General features: G+C 32.3%; 1 long non-coding RNA gene across 1 annotated transcript; it reads right to left on the reverse strand.

Moving 5' to 3' along the window:
- Positions 1-4,070: 4,070 nt before the first annotated feature.
- Positions 4,071-4,692, reverse strand: LOC130748173 (uncharacterized). Its single transcript, XR_009022619.1, has 3 exons — positions 4,603-4,692; positions 4,373-4,498; positions 4,071-4,214 (listed from the first exon to the last, which is right to left on the reverse strand). It is a non-coding gene; the product is annotated as an uncharacterized LOC130748173 (long non-coding RNA).
- Between the last annotated feature and the right edge of the window lie 7,297 nt (positions 4,693-11,989).

The following is an 11,989-nucleotide window of genomic DNA, read 5'->3' on the forward strand; positions in this document are numbered from 1 at the left end:
TTAAGAGGCTAAACCAAATTCAAATCAAGCCTAAACATGATAAGTTGAATTCAAGCAACCAAGTACATCCTACAACTATCATGGGCGATGATATGCTCAAAAACATTTCTCAACGGCACCAAAAGTCTCCATCCCCCTAAACAAATCGGAAGACTTGCTCTCAAGTATGTGTGGTCAGAATAACTAGTTTCAACTCTCTAACGTCCACTACATACAGTAAGTCTCACACCTTGTAATGGTCATATATTCAAGACTTAGTATGTATCACATATGTTGTAGAAAGAGAAAGTTGTTGAAAAAGAGTGATGATCAGCGAGAAATGATCAAAAGGTTGATGATCATGGAGAAAAGAGCAACGATTGAGGAAATTGTCAAATGAGCAACCAATCTAAGTTGGTGACACTGAAAAGAAGAGAAAATGAGCCAAAGAGTCAAATTCGGAGAGATGAATAGAAAGAAGAGAAGATCATGAGGTTAAGAGTCAAATTCAAATAGGAAGAAGAGTACAGTGTCAAATTCACATTGATGAGATGAAGAGAAAAAAAGAAGTAGAGTGCACTAATTGAGGCAGAGCATTCTCAATTGGTCTTTAAGTGCATCTTCTACATGAGTTCTCACAAAGCTGAAGTTGTTCATCAATTCTAGATCCATGGAGAAAGATGAAATGAAGTAAGGCTGAGCTGAATCGTTTGCAACATCAACGATTATGCCAGAAGTATTAACTTTTTATGAAAGAATGAAACATGCATTCTATAAACATTAAAATTGCATATTAATCTTGTATTTTAAATGAAAACTGCATGTTAATCATCAACTCGTAAAACATAAAAACACATAAAAATATAATCAATGAAGAACTTAACTTATGAACTCTTTCTATAAATACACTATATTTAATGATCTTCCACAATTGTTAGTCGTGAGCCACAACTATGCCGACAACTACATAGCTCCACATTCGTCAAATCAATTTCAAGTCACATATTGAAAATCATGCATAAAATAGAGAAATATTATTTATATTATTTAAAACATGGCTTAAAAGCTTTAATTAAATGTAGGCATTGTCATTTTTCCTATGTTACCAAAGCAAAATGTAAGCATTGTCCAAAAATGAAATATAAATCAAGCATGCATAAGTCATAACACATGCATACCACAGAACCATCCATGACATGAACTCTACTTAAACATTACTTCCTTGTAAAGTGACGTTTAAGATTAGGGTTCATATCATTTTGGATCTAAATATCCACCAGTTTGAAGTGGTTGGCTAAATTAAGGTTCCCTTCATGCTCAACCTGAATAACACCTTTTCACATATGGTTTTGAGTTGCTGGTATGCCAAAAGTTTCCTCCCCATTTCCTGAAACTTTAAATTAGAATAACAAAAATATATGACTGATAGATATATCAGAGAGAGAATTGTGCAATATAGACCACTATTTAATACTATATAATAAAAAAATTGCAATGAAAGAGAGCCTGAAATAGGGAATATATATAACAATATATGAGTGGCTCGATGTGAAATTTTTATTGTTTGAGATAGTAATTTTCATAATCATAATCAAACTTGAAACATTTACCTCCCAAAGGTGGTGAACTGATAAAAATTATTTAAGCCGATTTCATATATTTCAATTGAATTTACTAAATAAGTAATCTTTAATTTAAAATACAGTCAAAGATGGATTCAAAATTATTTAAATTAGGGGAAGAACAAATACATGTTTTCAATATAAATTATATATTGTATGTGTGTAAATATATACAGGAAAAAAGAGAGAAGGGGAGATGGTCTAAGTATTATAAATTTTACCTATGATTTTATTTAAAAAAATTACTTTTTCTTAGCGGGGGCATTACAAATAGAAATTTGTTTCCACACCCTCCTGATTGTTGCTCTTAACCATAAATAATAAGGCTTAATTGCACTTTTGGTCCCCCAACTTTGTCCTTTCTGTGAAAATCGTCCCCCAACTAAAAAATTAACAAAAACCATCCTCAACGTTTACACTCTGTTGCAAAACCGGTCCGTCGTTACACTTCTGTCTAAAAACTAACGTTTTCTGGGTAAAAAATAAAAAAATAATAAAAAACACATGAACTTCATCATCTTCATCTCTTTCTTCATCTTCTTCCTCTCAATTATCTTCATACCTTCAAACCCAAAATTCTAGAAAAAACAAAATTCTAAATTTTTTAGTTGGGGGACGATTTTCGCAGGAAGAGCAAAGTTGGGGGACCAAAAGTGCAATTAATCCAAGTAATAAATATGTTATTGTTTAGTATAAACTAGTGTCATGTTATAACATTTAATAATGAGTTTTAAAATTAAGGTTTTAGTGGTTCATAAGTAAAGGGCATCCCAATCCTCTAAGTGAATAAAAAGCATGAGAGAATTTAAAGATTATCATTTTAAAGTGGTTATTTGAACCCCTAAATTAAAATTTCAATTCTTAGAAGTTTTACTTTTATGTAGGTCTTTCGCCTGCACCACATCCGAGTAATTGGAGAGAGAATTCCAAATACAAAAAAGCATGAGAGAGCTACCCTTAGAGATAAGAATCTAAGGATCCGTTTGGTGAACATAATAAGCATATAGGATATGATAGTGCAATCATATCCTGCTCTTATCTGTTGTTTGTTGCGCTGGTAGGATATGATAACACAATCCTGTCCTTATCATATTCTGTCCATCATGTGTAAATTTTATACTGTAACCCTAAATTTAATTATTTCAATATTTATAGCTAATATAATTCATAATAATATTAATTAATAAATATCAAAATATAAATTTTAGTTATATACTAATTTATCAAATACTAATTGTTATTGCTAAGTTAAAATTTTCAATTACTCATAAATTTAATTAAAAATTAACTAATTTATTAGTGGTGAAAATATTGAATTTTCTCATATAAAATAATTAAATTATCATTTTTCACTTGCTTCTACTTAGTTTAGATTAATTTTTATTATAATAAAAATAAAAAATTGCCATTCAATAACAATGAAATAGGCTACTCACTTATAAATATTTATTTATTAGTAGTAAATATAGATTAAATTTTATATCATTAGTTGCTATTATTTAAAACTATTTCTCTACTTACATAATAATTTATGATTTTAATTTTAATTATTTTTTATCACTTGTTACTTCTAAGTTAAAACCAATTGGTCAAAACTTTTAATTAAAATAGGCTCTCTTCAGGGAAAAAAATTAAAATACGCTAATTAATAAAAAAATTATAATTTTAAAAAGTAGGCCCATTTGTAAAAATATAATAAAATAATTTAATAGAATAATCAATTTAAAAAAAAAGTTAATTTAGAAAATTAATCTTTTAAAATATTTGTATTGTTTATATAAAGGAAAATTTGTATTTTCACTGTTTATATTATATCCTATCACTATCCTTTACACCTGAAACACATGATAGGATAAGAGTTTATCATGCTCTTATCATATCCTGTCTTTATCCAATTATCTATCTTATCATGCTCTTATCTTATTCTGACTATCAAATGAACCCTAAAGGGTATACTTACATTAATATTGAAAGAAGATGACAAAAGTTTTCTTACATTCTCACATGTGTTACATTTCTATCACATTCCTTTTATCTCCTATTAGTCTATACCTCCCTTCATTTACATCATCCATGAGTTATCATAATTTTCATTTGTTATTTTCTTTCATTCATTTTCTATCTTTCTCCAATATATCCCACCCCATTCCTCACACTTTCCATGATGGGAGGTGTGATAACATCAGTTTCCAAGATAAATGATAAGTAAGCATTTTCCTCAATATCACTTCCAATTTTAATTGTCTTTACTTAAAATGAAAGACAAATGCCAGCGGTGCCTTCTATTTTTCAAGTAAAATATATTAAACATTTGAATATTTTTCTTTGTTATTTTAATCATTAACCTCTTACTGTGTTCATATTCAATAATGTTTCTAACACTAACTGAACCTTGTATGTTGAATAAAAAATAGTTCAAAAATTTATTTTCTTTGTAGATAAATTTTAACATGCTCTCACCTTGAGAAGTGTTAGGATCATAATTTGAGACTTGACCATTGAGCATTGGCGTGAGACTAGTATTACAAAACTTCAGTTCTTGCATCAACTCAAGCTGCATGGTATGGAGTTTCCTCAGCATATTCACTTCAGCCATGTTCTTCTGAATTTCAACTGAAAAGAAAAAATAATCAAATATTAATATTGACATTAATGTTAAATACATGTTAATGTTCAAAATTTCGTGTGCCTATATCAGAGATTGGGATAATAACGAATTATCAAAAAAAAAAAGAGATTGGGATAATAACTACAGTAATAATGTAACTCACCTTCTGTGAGTAACGTTTTGATCCTAAGAGTTTCACATTCACGACCCAATTCTCATTCTCCGAAATTATCAAGAGCTTTTGATTTTCATAGGATTCAACTTGCTGCCGAAGATTGGCTATTTGAGTCTACACACACCCACACTCACATATATAACATAACATACCTTGGCCCAAAAACACAAACATAATTCATTAAACAAAAAATATAAACTGAAAACAACATGAATCACCTTATAGGCCTTAACTTGGAACTCCAAATTGGCCAAATATTGTGCTTTCTTATCTCTTGATCTCTGTCCTGCCAGTCGATTTGCAATCCTGTAGGAAATAATACCGATATTTTTTTTAAGTGACATGTTAAAATTCACAGTTGAAACAAGAAAATGAGAAAAAAATCGTATGATTGTGAAAGGTGAACCTTCAACTAGAAAAAAATATTAAATAAATTTACCGCTTGAGCTTCGGATCCATGTATTGGTCATTATTAAGACTCAAAATGGTTTTGCTCCTTGGGATTGGTAAATTATTGAAGTGGAGTTGTCGTCAATGGTAGCACTAGAAATTGTACCATTCTTTACCATGTATTTTTCATTTTGATCACCAAATAGATATGGTGAACCGGGCACCAAGAGGGGTTTAGATGGAGCCATATGAGAAGAAGGGACATCAGTGTTTCCCTTAGTGTTGCCTTCCATTTCACGGGCTTTATCTATGCTCATACAAAAGACAAAGGACATGGGTTAAGGGATGGATATACACTTAATTATGTATCAAAAACCAAGAGATGACATGAGAGAGAGAGAGGAAATCTACTCACAAGTTTACAATCACCTTAACCCCTTTACATTATACAATCTTTCTCCACGTTTTTATAGTGTCTAGTATTTTTTTAATTAATTTTTTGGAGAATCAGATTCACCACATTTTAATACCACATATATCCATCATTATTACCCTTTAAATTTAATGAAAATTTAAAATTTTAATACTAATCAATCAAATAGTTTCTTATAAATTAAAATGAAATATTAAATTGGATACCATAAAATAATAAATAAAATATCAATAATATAATGTAGGACTATTATAAAAATAAAGTTTCTCAAGTATTGTTATAAAGTGTGTTGAATAATTTACTACTAATGGGTAAATCTTATCAATCTAGTTATTATATTGATGTTTTTATAAAGTATAATTTTACATAAATTGACAATAATTAAATTAATGTAAAATAATTTAATTGGTAGATAAATTAATTTTTCATTCTACAAAAAAGTGTCAAATCAGTATATCAATAAATATATTTTTGACTCACTTGAAATTTTTATTAAATAAATTAAGCAATTCAAAATTTCCTACCTTCATATTAAAATACATAAAGATATAAAAATATTTTTTTGTATTAAATACAATAAATAGTAATACTAAAAAATTGATAACAAATTTATTGTCTAAAGATATTCCAACTACTTCCAATATATAATAATATTTATAAATATAATTTGCTACATTATCAAATCAAATCATGTTGAGGATTTTTCTTAAAAATAATAAATAAAAGGTTAAAAAACCATTTTTGCCCATAATGTTTCAACTTTTTGTAAACATCGTCCATACTCTTTTTTCGTCTATTTTTGTATCATTCATGTTTCTCAAAAGTGCAACGAATACCACTATGTTAATATGACGTTAAAAAATGGACGACGTGATCATTAAATATCACGTCAACATCCTACATGGCGTGACACATCATTAAACAAAATTCATAACTTGAAATAAGGGGCGGAGAGATTCAAACATAGGACCTTGAATTGACAAAACACTTACTTTACTAGTTTAGCTACACAATCAATTGATTAATAAAGGATTCAAGTTTTATTTATAATATGCTTATTCATCATCAATCCGCTAGTTCTTCATACCCACTGAGACCTTATGTATAAGAAATTTCCGATTCTTCTTCATCATTATCTTTATCTAATCATTTTCTTCTTTATCATCATCCCCAACCATATTGAAACCCAAATTTTTCCATATCTATCAAATAAAATAAAGCATGCATTCTCTAAAATCCACCATCTTCAATTCTCTTCATTTACATGGAACTTATTGTCTATTCGATAACAACAAAGTTCACATGCTTTCAATTCTCACGGTTCCAGTGCCAATGTTATAAAAGATAGGAAATTTTGCAATCTCCAATTGCAATAGCCAAAACCCAAATCCCAATTTCTCATTTAATGCAATCACTCACCTTCGTCCAGCGTCACTATCTCTCTCGATCTCCCCATCTCCCTCTTTTTCAATGGATTCTTTTATTTCTCTCGAGCAGCAGCACTGCAATCACTCACCTTCGTACTGGGCCTTTGCCGCTGAAATAGGTTCAGGGGGTTGAAGTTCTGAGTCTGACGAAGTCCACGGCGCAAGCACGGTGGTTGGGTTGAATGACGATGGAAGTCTGGTAGTTGTCATCTGTTGGGGGAGACAGGGAGCCCATGGGCCGAGGAACAAGACACCAAGAGATCTCGACGCCACATCTTAACCCAAAACCTTAAGGCATTAGGTTTATGGGTCACATCTCTTATAAACTCTCCCTCTCACCTTGACTTCTCCGATGTGGGACTTGACTCCAACACTTGATTCCAACAATCTCCCCCTCAAGTGTGAGTCCTTCAACCACATCACTCATGGTCCTCCCGTCTGCGGAAGCTATCCACCTTGCACCGCCGTTCGCTGCCAACGGAACCCGCCGCCTAACCACACTGCTATGAAGACTTTCGACACAAGGAGCCGTCATGGTCCCACGAACCATCGGCTCTGATACCACTAACTTGTAGGGGATTCAAGCACCTCGATTGCACGAAGTAGTAGAGCAAGAAATCACAGATAAAACACACAACATCTTTGGTCACGCAGTTCGGCCAAATTGCCTACCTCTGCGGCTATAGAGTAGCTATAGCTCTTTTGTATTACTTGTGTCATGAAGCATGTGGTACCAAGTAAAACTTTTAAGGTTACATTGTTATCCTATTTATAGTGGATTCTATTGATCTCTATTTTACAATAAAATCCTAATAAATCCTATAACAATCCCTTAAAACCTTTTACAATCCACATTAAATCAAATCCTAATAAACTAAAGATTTTAGCCCAAAATATAATGAGCAAAATCTCAACATCATCGGAGAAGATGCAGATAAGAGAGGAAGAGCTTACGTCGGACCTGGGTGGGAGAGTGGCACGTCGTGGGAGGTTGGATTGGAAGTGATTCATGAGGGTTTTGTGGTTGAGGATGGAAAGGTTATTGTGGGTATGAATAATAAGTGGAAGTGTAAGATCAAGGTTTGATCAGTGGTTGCATCTCTATGTTTTGATGATTACAATTAAGGTTTGTGATGATGAACAATTATGGTACCCTAACGTTTGTCTCTTTAAGTTGTGACAAACAGGTTCTGAATCTGACCCAAGCCTATTCGTTCAAAAGAAGAAGAACCAAGGGTTACTAAAAAGAGAGCCATTTAATCTATCATGTTCGTTATGAACAGTGGCAAATACTTCAGAAGCTCTGAAGATGGAAGCTCTCAAGAAGTTCTGAAGAACTCAAGTCAGAAGTTCTGAAGACCAGATGTTCCAGAGGAACGGTCCAGAAGCAGAAGACTCAAGTTCTGAGGACTTACAAGAAGTTGGTTCTGAAGACCCAAGTTATTCTTGCTCTGACGATCAGAAGTTCTGAGGAACTCGTTCAGTAGCAGAAGTTGCATGATCAGAAGAATCCAAGCTTCAATCTGACGATGATCAGAAGCTTCTTCAACGTTCATCTGAAGCTCCTTCATGTCAAGTCAACTGGTGAAAGGACAGGTCGCTATCAGTACAACGTCGTACAAGTCTCAGTCTGTCCGCCACCTACCTTGTACAGCCTAGCAGTCTGATATTACAGAATTGCCACTCCAACGGATAAAACCCTAGCAACGGCTACATCACAAGTCTTGGAGTATATAAAGGCTGAAGGAAGAAGAAAGAGGCTAAGAAACTTTGTTGAAAATACTCAACACAAACGAACCATTCTCTTAGCATTATTTCTTCATTGTTCTTAAACATCTGAGTTTACTATTCGCTTGTTAGAAGCACTCATTGTAAACCCGAAACCTTTTACATCATATTGTAAAGTTCATCAAGAGACCAAGGTTGGTCGGATCTTGAGAGGACTGAATCAAGGCTGATTCAGTATTTAGCTAGTCTTAAGAGGATCGGTAGATCAGCTTCTTAAGAGGATACTAGTGAGAAAATCAGTGTACTGTTAGTCACTTAGCAGGTTGCAAAGTGCAGTTGTAACACTCATTGATTTTAGTGGATTGCCTTCATCAGAAGAAGGAAGAAATCACCTTCACAGGTGGACTGGATTAGCTTGAGCTTTTATCTCAAGTGAACCAGGATAAAATACTCGTGTGCTTTACTTCCTATTATTCAGCACTTAGTTTTTATCTTTGAGTTTTGAAAAAGCGAAAAGTATACCCGAGATACAAAAACTCTATTCAAACCCCCCCTTTCCAGTGTTTTTCGCACCTTCAGGAAGATGATGTTTTTGAAGAAGGGTGATGAATAAGAATACCATAAATATAACTTGAATATTGTGTAGCTCAATTGGTAAAGTGAGTGTTTTTCCAATTTAAGGTTCTAGGTTCATTGACAAAAAAAATAAGATTTTGGGTTTGAATCCCTCCACCCTTTTTTCAAGTTCTGAATTTTGTTTAATGACATGTCATACCATGTAGGATGCTGATATGACATTTAACGGCCATGTCGCCCATTTCTTAAAGTCAGAGTGACGGAGAGACATTCGTTGCACTTTTGAGAAACATGAATAGTACAAACATAGACAAAAAAAGAGTAGGTACGATATTGACAAAAAGTTGAAACATTAGGGGTTAAAACCGCTTTTTAGCCTAAATAAAACTATTTGCTATTTTTTTATTTATAACAAATTATATAGTTTAAGTAGAAAAGTTAAGTGTGATATTTATATACATATCAGTAAATATCTCTTATAATTTCATATTTAATTTAAAAACAATATCTCTTTAATTTTCCGAAGCTTATGTAGAGGCACCTACGGCAGGATCCGTCATCTTGACAAGAATTCCTTCAAAATCGGAACCCACGAGTTTTTTAGATTTTCAATACACATGTTTTTATCATGTAAATATAATTTAAAATTACGAAAATAATTTTCCTTACATATGGTTGTGTCACGCCGCATATATCATTGAGGGTGATATTTTCCTCCAATTTATTTTTATATTCTAATAAAATCTATCTTAATTTATTTAAAAAAAAGTAAATCAAGCTTTTAATCTGAGCAAAAACTGACATCTCCCATAATTAATCGTATAATACTAGATCATCTCCTAAAATAGCATTACTGATAATTATTATGAATTAATAATTTGCAGAATTTATTTCCACAATTAAATCATGTTCTATCTTTTAATTCAAAATCCTATCCAATCAAAATCTAAGATAGAACTGATTTGACCCAATCAATCAAAGAGCCATGTAGTAATAAGAAGACGAAGTTCATTGATGTTGATGGTCCAGATCTACACTCATACCTTCCAAATGACCTCTATTGCAGGAGCAACAACGAGATGGAGAATAGAAAGGCAGAGCTGATTCAAATAAGACATTCAAGCCTATGCTATATGGAATATTGATCTTGATCAAGAGCACCCAACGTCTACTCAACAAGGTGATCAAGTCAATTCCAAGAAAGGATTGAGAGCAACTCATTGTCTATTAGCTCTATCCTATACAACTAGAGATGAATTGATTTTATTGTATATATATACATCTCGTAAGTTTGTATGAACAACACTCGAGACAGTAATCAATTCATATTAATATGCATGATGTGGCATGTAAAATAACACTTGTTATTCCTAGAGAGACAGGGATACAAGAATATTCATTGAGCCTGCAGAGGCTTGCTAAAGAATACTTAACAATCTCTGGAGAGATAGTGGTAAAAGAATACTTGTTATGCATGGAGTGATAATAGTAAAAGAATACTTGTTTTTCCTGAGAGGCAGTGGAAAATAATACTTGTTATGCTTGAAGACATATTGCCAAAAGAATACTTGTTCCAAAGAATAAAATAATACTCGTTGCTTGCAGAGGAAATGTTTCAAAGAATACTCTATAATGCTTGAAGAGGCAGGATAAATAATACTTGTTGCCTGTAGATGCAATGGTTTGAAGAATACCCAACAATACCCGAAGAGGCAGGATAAAAATACTCAATGTGCCTGAAGAGGCATATACCATAATACTTGTTAGGAGAAGTACTTGATATTTAATAGTGGAAATCTTAGTTGTTGCCAAGGACTATATGTAGCCCACGAATATAGGGTGAAACAGAATAAAAGACTTGTGTGCATTGTCCGCTGCTTAACTCTTTATTTTATCGTCTGCACAACTCGTCTCTAGACTAAGAGCTTAACCGAAGCAATCTATCGATAAAGTCCAGTAAAATCTAATCAATCGCGATCAAATTACATGGACACAATCCAACCCCTTGTTGTGTCTTTATGGTCTAACCCTTCAATGAGAACTTAAAATTTGTTAAGAAGAGTTAATAAAATTAATTAAAAAAGATTTATAATATCTATATATCTATAGTTGATATAGTTGTTGTTATTATATATATGTGTAGTGGAAGCCACGAGAATTGATTGAGGAAAGCTTATAGCGATGACTCCAAGTTTGTGGATCGGTCGTCAACTCAAGATAAGGGAATATGATTCTGATTATATGTTATAATAATGATTATTGTTTGAGCGGCTTAATAGCTCTTTTGGTTCCTCACTTATCATGATTTTACACTTTTGGTCCCTAATAAAAAAATTAGCATTTTTGGTCGTCAACTCAAGATAAGGGAATATGATTCTGATTATATGTTATAATAATGATTATTGTTGAGCGGCTTAATAGCTCTTTTGGTTCCTCACTTATCATGATTTTACACTTTTGGTCCCAAATAAAAAAATTAGCACTCTTGGTCCTCTGCATTGCTTAATTTTTGGCAAAAATATCCCTATTTGGGACTAAAACAGAAAAAATGTGTAAATGTGAGAGATTAATTTTGCTAATTTTTTTCTAAAGGGACCGAAAGTGAAAAATTATGATAAGTGAGAGACCAAAAGAGCTATTAAGCCTTGTTTGAGCTTATATATATGACTTATGTTGTTGACTGAATGGATGTGCCTTTTTTAAATGGCCTACCATATGAATTATATGAGTGGTTGATTATTTATACACTGTAACACCCAGGATTTTAGAAATTAAATAATTAATTAATTTCCAATTCACGCATAGGATTCTGTGTAAGTGTGAGAGAAACTTGACTATGTGTTTGATGTTTTGACAAGTAATGTGAAGACGAAAGTTCACAGTATGTTTAAGGATGACACTATAGTCATTTTGATTGATAGCAGGAACTATATTCGCACCCGACTAAGGTCGAGAGTGTCCGAAAAAGACTATATCCGCTCATAGAGCACTGTTTAAGAGAATTTTAGAATTTAAGGGAGAATAAGAACCTCTGAGTAATTTTCCCATGAC

The sequence above is a fragment of the Lotus japonicus genome, chromosome 3 (assembly GCF_012489685.1).
Source record: "Lotus japonicus ecotype B-129 chromosome 3, LjGifu_v1.2".
In the NCBI taxonomy this organism is placed as follows: Eukaryota; Viridiplantae; Streptophyta; class Magnoliopsida; order Fabales; family Fabaceae; genus Lotus; species Lotus japonicus.